At 39.7% G+C, this 16,193-nt stretch overlaps 1 long non-coding RNA gene across 2 annotated transcripts; it reads left to right on the forward strand.

Annotated features, from left to right (window-relative positions):
* Positions 1–7,711: 7,711 nt before the first annotated feature.
* On the forward strand, positions 7,712–15,086 carry LOC138976277 (uncharacterized). Of its 2 annotated transcripts, XR_011458934.1 has the most exons (6): positions 7,712–7,987; positions 8,479–9,833; positions 11,431–11,663; positions 12,185–12,333; positions 12,517–12,647; positions 13,704–15,086. It is a non-coding gene; the product is annotated as an uncharacterized lncRNA (long non-coding RNA). The 2 variants fall into 2 exon arrangements; XR_011458933.1 differs by lacking the exon at positions 12,517–12,647 and having other exon boundaries at positions 7,713–7,987.
* The last annotated feature ends 1,107 nt before the right edge of the window (positions 15,087–16,193 follow it).

Genomic DNA, 16,193 nt, shown 5'->3' on the forward strand with positions numbered 1-16,193 from the left:
TGTTGAAAAATTGCATTGCGTTCAGTTTCATTCTGTGAGTTCGACAGCTTGACTAAATGTTGTATTTTCGCCTTACGCGACTTGTTTGTTACATTTAGTCGGTCTGGTGCGTGTGGTTTGAATGCCGTCCTGATAAGTGTCTTTTAAAAACACATTCACAGTAACATCTTCGACGCAGACACAGACAGTTAATTAGGAAGGGCTCCTAATATGGACCACTTTTTGTTTCATGCTGATAACTAGCTTGTTTTCTTGCGAAGAGTTTTATTTTGTGTTTGGTAGTCCTTCTCTCAATCAATATGAGGCTTATATCGCGCGTATTCCGTGGGTACAGTTCTAAGCGCAGGGATTTAAAAAAGATAATAATTATGCAATTTATATCGCGCACATATTCAAGGCGCATGGATTTATTTATGCCGTGTGAGATGGAATTTTTTTTACACAATACATCACGCATTCACATCGGCCAGCAGATCGCAGCCATTTCGGCGCACATCCTACTTTTCACGATCACGGCCTATCTCTCTTAGGTTAACCGTTAGGCCTAATTAGAGTGAAATAGCTTTGATAGACATTCAGCAAAAATTAAATACAGTCAAAATCACAAATGGTCCATAATAGGAGCCTGGGCGCCTAATATGGACCAGTGAAGCGGCCTTCACAAATCACTGTAAAAAGCCCCCTATACTTCAAAATAACATGATACAGCTCAGTGTACAAGTCAGACTAATTTTAATATGCTTTAGATTGATCTGTTTCGGGTTGATGAGAGCATTATTTGAAGAACACCAGGAAACTAAAGAAGCTTATCAAAAACAGAGTAAAAATAAGTGAAATTATCAACTTCCACGAAAAGAAGACTTTTTTTTTTAAATCTCGAAGACTAGTTATAGGTTATTTCCAGCAAGCTTCTTAATGAATTAATGAAAATAGCTTTTAGCTTTTTATATTTAGTCAAGTTTTGACTAAATATTTTAACATCGAGGGGGAATCGAAACGAGGGTCGTGGTGTATGTGCGTGCGTGCGTGCGTGTGTGTGTGTGTGTGTGTGTGTGTGTGTGTGTAGAGCGATTCAGACTAAACTACTGGACCGATCTTTATGAAATTTGACATGAGAGTTCCTGGGTATGAAATCCCCGAACGTTTTTTTCATTTTTTTGATAAATGTCTTTGATGACGTCATATCCGGCTTTTCGTGAAAGTTGAGGCGGCACTGTCACGCCCTCATTTTTCAACCAAATTGGTTGAAATTTTGGTCAAGTACTCTTCAACGAAGCCCGGGGTTCGGTATTGCATTTCAGCTTGGTGGCTTAAAAATTAATTAATGACTTTGGTCATTAAAAATCTGAAAATTGTAAAAAAAAATAAAAATTTATAAAACGATCCAAATTTACGTTTATCTTATTCTCCATCATTTGCTGATTCCAAAAACATATAAATATGTTATATTCGGATTAAAAACAAGCTCTGAAAATTAAATATATAAAAATTATTATCAAATTTTTTTTTCGAAATCAATTTAAAAACACTTTCATCTTATTCCTTGTCGGTTCCTGATTCCAAAAATATATAGATATGATATGTTTGGATTAAAAACACGCTCAGAAAGTTAAAACAAAGAGAGGTACAGAAAAGCGTGCTATCCTTCTCAGCGCAACGAATAACCCGCTCTTCTTGTCAATTCCACGTGCACTGCCTTTGCCACGGGCGGTGGAGTGACGATGCTACGAGTATACGGTCTTGCTGCGTTGCGTTGCGTTCAGTTTCATTCTGTGAGTTCGACAGCTACTTGACTAAATATTGTATTTTCGCCTTACGCGACTTGTTTTTCTTCGATTTGTTGAAGGTGGTCCATATTAGGGGACTCGCACATACTTTGAGATTTTGCCATTATTTTTTGTTTGCAGTAGAAACTCGGGGTCAACACTGCTAAAATGTAACAAATGCGGTCTTAGCTGTCATATATGGTAATTTTTGTGTGATAAAAGCTTTGGCTGGGGACACTGAGAAACGAGTCCGTTTTAGGCGGCAAATTTAGAGTGAACGCTACCAAACTGAATGAAAAAAATTAGAAAAAGCCTAACGGTTTTGAGATTTGTGTTTCTGCAACTGTTTTGAGATGTGCGAGTTATCCAGAGAGGTTGAATACAGCGAACAAAACTTTTTTGAGCGCTCTAGCACCGTTAGTTTTTCAGAACAGGAGGGGGTCCATAATTATTAGGAGCCGGTCCATATTAGGAGCCCTTCCCCCATATCTACGTGAAGCTTCCATCACCGCTCGGCTTTACACACACACACTTTTAATTATTATTATTATTATGGGGAGCTTATATAGCGCGAACCACAACTGTGCTCTCCGCGGTTTACATATTAATTTCTGCCGTTTAAAATGTAATGTTTTACAGACAGACAGACAAACAGACTTACCTTACTTACCTATTCAGCCACAAATATAACAATATTCCACATAACAAAAATTAAAAAAATAAGCCTACAAAACCGCTCCAGTCCAACCATATTCCGCGTACACAATCTTCACTTCCATCCCCATTTTGAAACATCGCAACAGACTTCCAGATATGATTATAACACGACCATATGTGTTCTCTGGTTGCATGTTTGTTCAGTGTCTTGTCCCCACATAAAGCATATTAACTCTACCTGTCCTAAAGCCAGTTGCAGTTCTAAGAGGACGTTAAAACTAATTATCATCACACACACACACACATATGAAAGATCCCATGTATGTTTTATGATTGTTGTTTTGGTCTGAATACAACTTTGGAATCTTACTACACTCATAGACCTATATTAATATAGGTCCCTGCTACACTCTTGTTGATTTTACATTTAAGTTGTCAGAAGTATTTTGTTCGTCGGTTCGTGTCTGGTGCGTGTGGTTTGAATGCCGCCCTGACAAATGTCTTTTAAAAACACATTCACGGTAACATCTTCGACGCAGACACAGACAGTTAGGAAGGGCTCCTAATATGGACCACTTTTTGTTTCATGCTGATAACTAGCTTGTTTTCTTGCGAAGAAGTTTTATTTTGTGTTTGGTAGTCCTTCTCTCTTAGGTTAGCCGTTAGGCCTAATTAGAGTGAAATAGCTTTGATAGACATTCAGCAAAAATTAAATACATACAAAATCACAAATGGTACATATTAGGAGCCTGGGCGCCTAATATGGACCAGTGAAGCGGCCTTCACGAATCACTGTAAAAAAAGCCCCCTATACTTCAAAATAGCATGATACAACTTAGTGTACAAGTCAGACTATTTCTTCTTCTTCTTCGTACGACGGTTGTGTCAGACTCGGAATCTGGAGGATGCCATGAACATGGACGTTCTTTCCAGGTCCTCCAGTGCTCCCCACATTTTGGTCCTCAGATCTGTTTGGTCAGGCCATGTCTGGATCAGACTAATTCAAATATGCTTTAGATTGATCTGTTTCGGGTTGATGAGAGCATTATTTGAAGAACACCAGGAAACTAAAGAAGCTTATCAAAAACAGAGTGAAAATAAGTAAAATTATCAACTTGCACGAAAAGAAGACTTTTTGTTATTTTTTTTTTAAACTGATCTCGAGGGCTAGTAATAGGTTATTTCCAGCAAGCTTCTTAATGAATTAATGAAAAAAGCCTTTAGCTTCTTTTTCTTCGATTTGTTGAAGGTGGTCCATATTTTAGGGGACTCGCACATACTTTGAGATTTTGCTATTGATTTTTTGTTTGAAGTAGAAACTTGGGGTCAACACTGCTAAAATGTAACAAATGCGGTCTTAGCTGTCATAGCAATTTTTGTGTGAAAGCTTTGGCTGTGGACAGAAACGAGTCCGTTTTAGGCAGCACATTTAGAGTGAACGCTGCCAAAAGTGAAACAAGTCGCGTAAGGCGAAAATACAATATTTAGTCAAGTAGCTGTCGAACTCACAGAATGAAACTGAACGCAATGCCATTTTTCAGCAAGACCGTATACTCGTAGCATCGTCAGTCCACCGCTCATGGCAAAGGCGGTGAAATTGACAAGAAGAGCGGGGTGGTAGTTGCGCTAAGAAGGATAGCACGCTTTTCTGTACCTCTCTTTGTTTTAACTTTCTGAGCGTGTTTTTAATCCAAACATATCATATCTATATGTTTTTGGAATCAGGAACCGACAAGGAATAAGATGAAAGTGTTTTTAAATTGATTTGGACAATTTAATTTTGATAATAATTTTTATATATTTAATTTTCAGAGCTTGTTTTTAATCCGAATATAACATATTTATATGTTTTTGGAATCAGCAAATGATGGAGAATAAGATAAACGTAAATTGGGATCGTTTTATAAATTTTTATTGTTTTTTACAATTTTCAGATTTTTAATGACCAAAGTCATTAATTAATTTTTAAGCCACCAAGCTGAAATGCAATACCGAAGTCCGGGCTTCGTCGAAGATTACTTGACCAAAATTTCAACCAATTAGGTTGAAAAATGAGGGCGTGACAGTGCCGCCTCAACTTTCACGAAAAGCCGGATATGACGTCATCAAAGACATTTATCAAAAAAATGAAAAAAACGTTCGGGGATTTCATACCCAGGAACTCTCATGTCAAATTTCATAAAGATCGGTCCAGTAGTTTAGTCTGAATCGCTCTACACACACACAGAGACACACACACACACGCACACACACACACACACACGCACGCACATACACCACGACCCTCGTTTCGATTCCCCCTCGATGTTAAAATATTTAGTCAAAACTTGACTAAATATAAAAAAGAGAAAAAGCCTAACAGTTTTGAGATTTGTGTTTCTGCAACTGTTTTGACATGTGCAAGTTATCCAGAGAGGGTGAATACAGCGATCACTTTGTCCGCACGTCGCTGGGCATATCAGCGCAGTTCAACGTTGCCAGAGACCAAAGAAGCGCTTTACTCAGGTCGCAGCGCGAGGCGGCTCACTGGAGGAATGTTTGAAAACTATCTGTGCTCGACTGCCAGCAGGCCACAGGCACATTACACCCAATAAAGTTTGGACTTGTACTGGCAGAGAGCGAATGCAAATTCTTGTAGGCATACACAGACGCAACATAGCATATACAGACAATAACACCCACAACACTTCAACAGCATATGAAAGGAATAAAAATAAATCCGCAAATCGCGCACAATACACCAGTTAGAAAAACAAGGAGTACCAAAGCGGCGTGCAGAAACTAAACTGACTCGGAGACAGAGAAGAAGTGACATTTATCACACGATGTGGATAGCAAACATTAAAATAAAACAGATAAGTCAAGCAAAAAATAAACACAAATATCGAAAACACAATAAACAAAGGTAAAGAAAACAAAAAGAGATGCTTGCCGACAGTCAGTGTGTGAGTGCGTGGTTTGTGCGTCAGCGGGGTGTGTGTGTGTGTGTGTGTGTGTGTGCGCGTGCATGCGTGCGTAGCGGCTACGTTCTTGCGTGTGTGCGTTCGAATGAGAAAGAAGAGAGAGAGAGGATTGAAGAATGAGGTCACGCTCTCTGTCACATGAATACATATACACACACTGAAGGCTACCTCGGACACGAACACTTGCCAACAACTGTGGTTGGACATGCTTTTGAAATGGAATATTTTTTCGACATGATTTCTGGACATACGAATCCCGCTGTGTTGCCTACTGATGTTGCGAATGATGAAGGTTTTGAGTTGACTGACCTTGAGGAGGTATTGCATCAGGCGTTTATCGTCTCAAATTATATCCTTGCTACTTTTCAGGAGTCAACTATTGCCATTCATGGTAACTTGGATAGTCAAAGTTTTTATTTGTTTGATCATCAGTTCCCATCAAAGAAACAGAAATGATAACCATTCTTCAAATGGCGCTGCAGTTTTGATGTCATCAAGTTAATTCCTTTGCAGAATTGATTGATTTTCTCAAAAGCCATTATCAATGTGTTTATCAATTAACACCTGTTCATTTCTGTCCAACTGCAATGCAAACTCAATGTGGAGGAAACAAGGATTCATTACAAACAAGTCATCCCTGTACATCAACAGATTTATGTACCTCAATCAATTCTGCTAGTATGAGTGACAGGAATCTAAAAGAAAAAACAACCAAACGCAAATGTACTACTACTTCAACGACTCGTTTGAATGTAAAACAGAAATGTAACACTATCTGTGACAATGACGGTTCTACGACTCGTTTGAATGACGGTATAGATCGAACCTTAACCCACAACTACGAAAATTTGTGTCAGACTTTTTTGAACAGGAAAATATGCCTCTGTTCAACAGTAACCAACACATGGAAGATGTTTTTGAAACTTTACAGAAATGTAACACTAGCCTATCTGTGACAATGTTGCTTTTGAATTGAACCCACATTTGTTGAACAGGAGAGAATGTTCCTGTTCAACAGTGCCCAAAACACTGAATCTGACGTTTTTGAATCTTTTCTGTCATCTAACTGAATCTGACGTTTTTGAATCTTTTCTGTCATCTAACCCAATTGCTCATGACTTCATCGATCTTGAACATGCCTACTTTTCAAAGAAAGACAGACAAAAGCGAAATCTGCATGTTAGCCATCTGCCTGAAATGGTCAATGCACTTTTGTAAAATTGTCACATCTGTTATGCACTTTTGTGAAATGGTCAGTGCTGTTGTGCACTTATGCAAAACTTGGTGCTGTGCTGTTAACATTTGAACAAAATGCATTTTGTTCAAATGTTTAGTGCAACTTGCTACTATATAATCGCTGTATGCGCTTTGTGGTAATAATGCACTTTTGTGAAAAGTTTGCGCTAAATGTTGGCACTATGCATCATTGTTGGAGCACCCTCCTGTAGTAGATGCACCATGCATAAAAATGTACTTATGTGAAATGTTTCGTGTAAATTATTGTCACAATAATGTTTTGTGCGCCCCCATGTATGTGTTCTGTGCTAATAATGCACGGTTGTGAAATGTCCGTACACATTTTGTGGCACTATGTAATTGTTAGTGCATCCTCGTGCGGATGCTTCGTGCTAAAATTGCACTTCCATTAAAATATTGTACGCTCATGTCAACTGGTACTATATTTTCAATTGTTTCTCTGTCAATTTCAGATGTTTGTTTCCAATTGCTTCAGTATCTCCCTGTTGCAATTCCAGGTGATTCATTATGCATGTGCCAATCAGTTCGAGGTGTTTAATTCTGATTCCTGTATTTACAGTGTAAAATTAAAACTATTGTTTTCAAACATTCCTATGACACCTGGTAATGGTTCTGTGTTTTTTTGTAATTTGTATTTTGTTTTTCTGCAATAAATATTTGAAATGGATCTGAGACTGACTTACTACTTTTAGCACTCTTTTTCACCACATTCCCACGTACAGATATTGCAATATCAACTCTTCCTTTCTACCTGTTTCAAACAAGCTCTATTTTTTAATTAAAAAGTTTTTTTTTCTTGTGGCTGTTTGATCAATTATGGCAAGCATTGAAATAAACAATTTATATAGGCCTATATCCAGCACAACATGCAATTCATTAACTTTTGACCCTAACCTTTAACACTTCCCAAAATAAATCTTTGGTGGACATTGCATCGACGCTGTTCATTTTGAATGAACATTTTTCTTGTTAGATCAGTGGTCTATGCCGGCGCATAGTTATGTATTGACTGGATCAATCGCCAACTCGCTGCGCTCGCGGTAAGTGCTGACAACCGGAAGAAAGCTGCATTCCGAATAAAGTCACTTCCGTTTCGCCATTTTTCGATGATGCCAGAGAAGTGAACCATGATTTCAAGATGCCCGGTGCAAATTGTTGTATGCCTGGATGCAGCGTGAGCTCACTAAGATCTTCAACGCTTATAACTTTCCATGGTATACCAAACGGAAAAGCGGATGCCGAATGGAGAGCTGCTCTTCCACAAAATCAACCGTGCTGACAAGCTTTTCAACCCGAAGAATGCGAGGATATGTTCCCGACATTTCAAAGTTCGCTTCAAATACGGTACGTAAAAAAACTAGTGATATAGCGAAAATAAGCTTTCATCTGATTGTCTGTGCTGTGTTGTTTTGCTTGTAATGCTTCAAGTGACGAAGCTCTAGTAGTATCAATCAATCAGTATGAGTAACTAGTACTTTTACAGCTCGCAGACAAAAAATAACACAATCGTATTCTGAATCATACATTGACAAAGGCGTAATTCTGAGCTATAATTATTAGGTAATGGGGAAAAACCACTCTTCGTTCTTGTGATAATGTGTTTTTGAATATATTCTAGTAAACTTCTGGGTTAGAACTTAGATTTCTTTTGTTGTTTTACTCGGTCACTGAGTCAGTCTTGTTCATTCTTGACAGATTTGCAGTAGTGTGTTTTACTAATTCTTGTTTCTATTTCAATAGATCTAAATGTATAGGTCTGTTTAGTTAATTTAACTTATAATTTCGACTCAGCATTTTGAACATTTTCTTTGCATGTTTTTTTGCTGGGCCTACAGGCAAGCGAGCACTCATTCCAGGAAGTCTGCCAACCAACCATGTGCTACAGAAGTCAGTAGAAATGTTAGGCGCGTTTGATCGATCTGCGCGATCGCGCTGCGCGTTTGGTGGATTGATCAAACGCGCACACATCGATCGATGTGTGCGCGTTTGATCGATACAAAGAATACAAGAATCGTTAAAACGCGCAGCTCTTATATACTTGCGCATTTGGACGATCCGTCTCACAAATCACCATCGTACTACGCACACACACGTCTGCTGGCAATGACCGGAAGTTATGACCGGAAGTAGGTCTTTCTCTTTCTCTCTCTCTCTCTGTCGATGAACCCATATATATATATATTTCAGCTACTGTCAGTATGTTTGTCCCTGTCCCTGTATCTCTTTCTCTCTCCTCCTTGGCCCGCGTGCGTCTCTCTCTCTCTCTCTCTCTCTCTCTCTCTCTCTCTGTCTCTCTCTCTCTCTCTCTCTCTCTCTTTCTGTCTCTCTCTCTCTCATTTAGGCAGTCATTGTGCGCACTTGGTCTTGTGCTTGCCGTGTACACACGGGGGTGTTCGGATACCGAGGCGCGAGTCTGCACACAAAGTTGACTCGGAGAAATAAATCTCTCGCCGAACGTGGGGACGAACTCACGCTGACAGCGACCAACTGGATACAAATCCAGCGCGCTACCGACTGACTGAGCTACATCCCCGCCCGTTTGTGTGTGTAAGGTTGTGCATGTGTGTGTATGTGCGCGGGTGTGTATGTGTCTGGGTGTATGTAAGTGCATGTGTGCAGTGTGTGTGTGTGTGTGTGTGTGTGTGTGTGTGTGTGTGTGTTTGTCTCTTAGGTGGTTCACAATCGTATTGAACTTTTCGCTTGACATCAAGATTGATTTGGGACACATGGCTGATGCATGTATCTGCCTCCACTTGCCGCAGTGTGTGCCTAAACCTCTCCATCATGTATGAGTTAAACGAATGAAGAGAGACTGAAGCAATAAAACTAACTTGAGCCTATGTGAATAGAGCTCAGCAGTAATAAAAAAAAAAAGAAAAAATAGCTGAATTGTAATCAAAAACGTTGTCGGGGTATATTTCGGAACATTCCTGTATTTGAAACTTTTCACTTCCGGCGTGCGACGTTTGTGTGTGGTAGGGACTTACTTTGTGACAGATCGTCCAAATGCGCAAGTATAAGAGCTGCGCGTTTTAACGATTCTTGTATTGTATTCTTTGCATCGATCAAACGCACACACATCGATCGATGTGTGCGCGTTTGATCTATCCACCAAACGCGCAGCGCTATCGCGCAGATCGATCAAACGCGCCTAACAGAAACACCAAAGACTCCAGCCAGGAAACCCCCAGTGAGTAAAAATTGCTGTTATTTGCCCAGTATAGTATGCTATTAGTGATACTGATAGTGATAATATGCTACTTGTAACTCTTTTGTGAGTACCGGTACATGTATACTGGGTGTTTCCTCAGTTTCTGTCCGCTGTCAGTGTGAGATTTATATTTATATATATTATAACCTGTTTTTCTAGTTTCATGGTTTAGCCACTACTCACTTTGAATGAGGGTCATCTGCCAGGCATTTAGCTGATTATCTGATAAGTGATATTTTTTAATTTGCTATTTATAAATTACAGTTACAGTAAACTAACACTGTCGCACAAAGTATGTGACTTTAAAAAAAGATTTGTTTGAAATCATGTGAGCTCTGTCCACTAGATGATGGAGAAGGGAATTTTTCCAGTTGAGTCTGCAACATGGATTTTTTCTCTCTCGGATAACAATACAGTATGGTAGGAAAAATTTAGGGTTGGTGTGGCGATAACTTCTTTTTCTGCGTTCGTGGGCTGAAACTCCCATGTACACTCGTGTTTTTACGTGTATGACCGTTTTTACCCCGCCATTTAGGCAGCCACACGCCGCTTTCGGAGGAAGCATGGTGGGTATTTTCGTGTTTCCATAACCCACCGAACTCTGACATGGATTACAGGATCTTTTCCGTGCGCACTTGGTCTTGTGGTTGCGTGTACAGTAGTACCTGCCATATCCGGTCACCCATTAGTCATTGCAAAGGTGACCGCAAATATCAGGTGGCCGTTCATTACAGGCCCCCTCCTCCTCCAAAAAAACCCCCAAAACACGATCAAGTTTTCATGAAGAAAAGAAAGCGATCATCCACGAGCCGCCGATTCATTGTCTCTGTTAGTTTTGCTTTCGTTTATACATCTTAATTATTTGCGTGTTTAACTCGATCGTCCTGGCTAAGCTATTGTTTCGTATGTTTCTATGTGTGTTGTTTGGATTATTATATATGTATTTGAGTGTCAGATAAACAAGTGTTTCAAACTCACATCAGCTGTGATCGATCCGGAAGTGACTGCCGTAAATGTACATGTATGCGCATGTCTGTATTTACAGTTTGCGCATGCGTAAGTATTCATGTCGTCTGCTCGTGCTGTGCCGTCTGTGCACACAACACACACACACACACACACACACCACAGGCGCTCACCCGCGAAAGTGACAAGTGGCCGTTAAGTGGCCGCTCCTGTCGAGTAAGAGGGGCACCTTAGGGCAAAAATCAGTGACCGTTGACCGCGTCAGACAGGTTAACGGCCATTAAGAGTCAATTATAGAAGGAAAACTCATTAGTCATGGGAAAGCTGGCCGCTCCGGGTAGGTTCACGCCCACGAAAGGGCCGGAAATGGAAGGGACTACTGTACACACGAAGGGGGATAAGTCACTAGCAGGTCTGCACACAAGTTGACCTGGGAGATCAGAAAAATCTCCACTCTTAACCCACCAGGCGGCCGCGGCCGGGATTCGAACCCTCGACCTTCCGATTACGAGGCCGACGTCTTACCACCCCGCCACAGCGCCCGTCGTGTGGCGATAACAATAAAGATATGTCATAGTGACTTGACTTATTGATTTGAATTCTGCTGCAGGTCAGTCGCCCCCCACCTCCTGCTCCTGACCTGGTTGCCTACTACAACTTCGAGGAAATACGACAGGACACCCTTCAGCTTGCTGCACCATGGTGTCTCTTGGAGAACAGCAAGGAACAGATACAGGGAATAACCGAAGCCAGCCAAGTGAAACTGTTGTCCTCTACGTTATGATTACGTACTCCAGCAGACATCAACTTGTGGTCGACGTGCGTGGGTTTTGCTCAAAATACGTAAGTATTCGTCAGTGTTTGGCTTCTCGAATTAAGTTTCAACTTAATCTCTGTCTCGAACCACAGGCGGAAGGTATCGTTCACTGGACCACTACTTACATAGAAAGACTATACTGAACGAATCGTCGGTAAGCTTACCACACTGTCATACTGTCATACTCATAGTGATATCACTGATACATTTGTACAGGTAAACATGGCTGTTTGCTGAAAAAATCATTGTGAAAAATTGTAATGTCTCTGAAGTTTGATTCATTTTGATGGGAAGTCAACCCTTGGTGAGGCTAATACTAATATTGTTTTGATCTGTATTCTGCCAGTGCCATTGCCAACTGCCATGGTTGTTCTTGTGGAGTTCTAGAACAAGCTCTGGTTTGAATGACCAGCTAAAATTAATGCTAATAGTAAATAAGTACATTATTTTTGCATTAGCGGGGTATACAAAATATTTTATTAAAAAAATACCGCATGGTTTTGCTTGATCAAATCATTTATCAGCTAACAATATGCTTTTATTTCAGTTGGACCTGACTTGAGCATGGTTCCGTTGTCTCCGCAACAACAGCTTGATTGAGATACAGGCATGTCCAGTTTTCAGCAAGTGCAAGCTGAGTGTGAAGATCTGATTGCTGATCTAGACACAACATAAGCTGCTTGACACTATTCCAAGGTAAGCGAGAAGCTTTGAAAATAGTTACTTTAATTCAGTAATGCGTAATTATGTATGCAATACTCCTGCTGGTGAGTTCACTACAAACAGGTACTACATTAGAACTAGAAGAATAGGTTCCACAAGAACATTTCTGACTGTTGATGCCACTAAAACTCTCGTTACATCCTGCATTCTGTGTAGATTAGATTACAGCAAATCCCTTCTCCTAGGCTGCCCTGACTCCACTCTCCAACCCTTGCAAAAAGTACAACACTCTGCAGCACTCCTCTCATGAAAGAACTTCACTGGCTTCCTGTGTCTCAACGTATTAGGTATAAAGCTGCCTGCTTCTGCTACAAGATCATCTCTCATTCTCTGAATCGGCACCTGCCTATCTTTCGGAACTGGTCTCCCTCTACACTCCCTCTCGCACCCTTCATTCTTCTGCTGATGCTCGACTTCTCTGTCAAGGTTGCTTTAAACGCAAGGCTCATGGCTTCCGCACGTTTTCATATCATGGCCCTCAGTTATGGAATTCACTCCCCTTTCTATTACGTCACTCTCCATACATGATTTCATCTTTTAAGTCCAATTTGAAAACTCACTTGTTCCAACAACATTACGGATAGTTCCTTAGGCCAAACAAAAAAATAGTCTGTTTACGGTAACATCGGCCCAAAAAATAGGGTCGGTAGGTCGGGATTTTTTTTCCCCCAAAAAAACATCAAATTATTTTGCCAAAAAACATTGACAAACTTTGTTTTAAAATTTTGATTTTTTTTTTCTTTTTTTCCCAAATGCCAAAAAAAAGTCTAGGGTCGCGCAAAAAAATAGGGTCGGTCGGGATACCGTAAACAGACTTCTTTTTTTTTTGGCCTTGGCATAGAGTCTGGGGATGTGAGATGTGCATGATGTGTTGTTTGAATCTGACAGTGATTGTATGAATTTTTTATACACGTATTGTTGTCACGCGCTTTGAACTTCTGATAAGGCGCTTTATAAATGCCCGTTATTATTATTATTATTATAAGTAGATACACACTTGTAAACTTATGTTAGTTTTCACACCTGAGCATGAAGTGCCTTTATGAGGAATGTATAGTGGCTTGCAATATTGAATTTGAGGGATGTTTGCAGTTATATAATATATTAGCACAGCTCAGTTTTCTACAGGGTTCCGTGAGAACAGTGAAATTCTCCTTTGAGGACTGAAAAATATCTTGGATAATTGGTCTTAATTGGGGGGGGGGGGGGGGAGATTTAAAACATAAGTACATTCACATGTGTTTTTCATTTTCACTGTGTAAAGGTGGGGAGGTCCTTCTCTACTTGTTTCTTTGTTTTCCCATTGACATATATTTTTGTTCTTGTCTATATTTTTTACATAGGTGCTGTCCTCATCCCCAGCCGACTGTTTCCGCTGAAGCCGTGAAGGATGCTTCTTCATGTAGGCGTGGACATCTTTTTCGTCGCCGTGCAAGGCTTCCAGTTCCAGTACCATATAATTTTGTGAATACTCTGGGGACCTGTCATCAACTTTGGAAGGACGCTTTATTTTAACACTTTGTACCCCATCTATGTTGACCAAGATTTTTTAAGCCGAGACCAGCTGTGCTGCAGCAGGTCACTCAGAATTGTAGAAACTGTATCAACAGGCTAGAATCCTGGCGTTAGATCAACGTTACAGGAAGCGACTGAAGCTAACAGTCTAAGCAGGATGCGGATATGTGCCGAATGATAACAGATGCAATGTACATAGTGACTGTGTGTACCTGGGAGACAAGGAGTTAAGACCACATCTGAACTGAGGATTTAGTCTCTCCATAATCAAACGCTGAAGAAGATTTCAGAATGAACTTTGTTAGATAAATTATGGTTGTTATGATCGTCACATTTTAGGTCCCCCCCCTTCCCCCCTTTTCAAACTTCCCCGCTTTTCAGACCTTACATTTTTGGATTTTCTGTTCACAACCTGTTGTACATTTACCTACATATTAAGCAGATTTCCTCCTTTTTAAGACCAGCTTATTTTTTTATTCTTGGAGGCCTGAAAAGGGGGTTTGGAAGGACACTGTATTTGTTTGTTCGAAATTCAGAATTCAAATAATTCTTCATCAACGAGTTATTACTGCCTCACCATAGCAGTTAGGCCAGTCTTACTAACTCTTACTTTTATTAATGTGCCGTGATGCAAAGACGTTGAGCAGTTTTCAGATGTTTATGAATCTAGGGCTTTCAAAATTTACTGACATACAATACAATAACTTTATTAATCTCTAAAAGAGAAATTGCATTGCTGAGCTTTTGTGTCCGTAATAATAACATACATAAAACATTCAAAAATAAACATTTGTTCTTTGTCATTCATACATTCTTGTGTTCTTATACATTTCTTCATGTTGGACTCCATGACTCCATGACATCCAAACATGAAGTTCAGTTACCCCTTTTTAACTTTGAAGGTCACATTGTGGGCGAATTTTTAGCAAAAAGTTGGAACATGGTATGACTGTTCTTACTCACAAGGGAAGTGATTTTGTTATTTACTGATTTTCATTTTGTGTGGCCTTCTTTCACCCATTTAATCATTCATAAATGTTCATACCCAAGGGAAGTAATTCACATATATCTATGGCCAATATTTTCACAGGGCATCTATAGTGTGGATGAACACTGTCTCCACTCAAAATAGTCCTTTGCTATTGTACATTGTGAATCAGCATTTTTGTTTTTTTCCTGTTTGAATAAAGTGCAATCATTTTACAACCAAAGTGTTAATGTTAAAGATGTTTACATAATGTGTGAAGGATGATGCATTTGAAAACTAATATTGTTAAATGTAAATTGACCTGTGACAAGTCAGCATAGTGCAATATCCAAGCATGAAACCCACACACAATTCCCAAACATGCTTTCTTTTCCACAAAATTCCATCCAGTGGAAAACAATTATGTGAACGTCATAACATGGTGTTTTTTTACATTAATAATCAAGCCTTACACCAACTAAAATGGTGTTAATAGGCATTTGAGCAAGCTTTAACACCAACATAACATGGAGTTAATAGGCATTTGAGCAAGCTTTAACACCAACATAACATGGGGTTTTGCATGTTATACCAGCAATAACATGATGTTAATCACATTACAAGTAAGCTGTAACACCACCAAAACAAGCAGTTTTGCAAGTTAAGTCTACGATAACATGATGTTAATCACATTACAAGCAAGCTGTAACACCACCAAAACAAGCAGTTTTGCAAGTTAAGTCTACGATAACATGATGTTAATCACATTACAAGCAAGCTGTAACACCACCAAAACAAGCAGTTTTGCAAGTTAAGTCTACGATAACATGATGTTACTTGGCGTTAAACCAAAGCTTTAATGCCATCAAAACTTGGAATTTTTGCATGTTACAGACATGCTGTAACATGGTTTAACATGATGTTTTGACCGTCGCAAAACGCGCTGAAATTCCAGGCAATTTCGCTGCGATAACTTCAACAAAATCCAATCAAAATCTGGCGTTGTCGTGAACACCAAAATGTGATAAACCCATTGAAACTTGAAGTTTTGTTGGGATTTTGAGTAGTTTTGTAAGATACAAAACGCCACTTTTCGCCCAGTGGATGTTTCCCGAATATTCTCGTATGTCCATTAACTATATAAGTAGGGCTGCGCACACGTATTGTTGTTTTTTACCAGTCTTGCACTTGTTCTTTCTTACACTGTGCTGAGAGATATTGTCACCGTTGTTCCAGCTGTTAATAAATCTACAGAACCTACACAACTCGTTGTGTCTCCTTTGCGACTGAGAGTGGCGAAAGGAAAAACACGACAGTAGGGTTGAGATGGTCCTCGTCATGTGAGTTCGAG

Source organism: Littorina saxatilis, linkage group LG9 (genome assembly GCF_037325665.1).
Source record: "Littorina saxatilis isolate snail1 linkage group LG9, US_GU_Lsax_2.0, whole genome shotgun sequence".
Lineage (NCBI taxonomy): Eukaryota > Metazoa > Mollusca > Gastropoda > Littorinimorpha > Littorinidae > Littorina > Littorina saxatilis.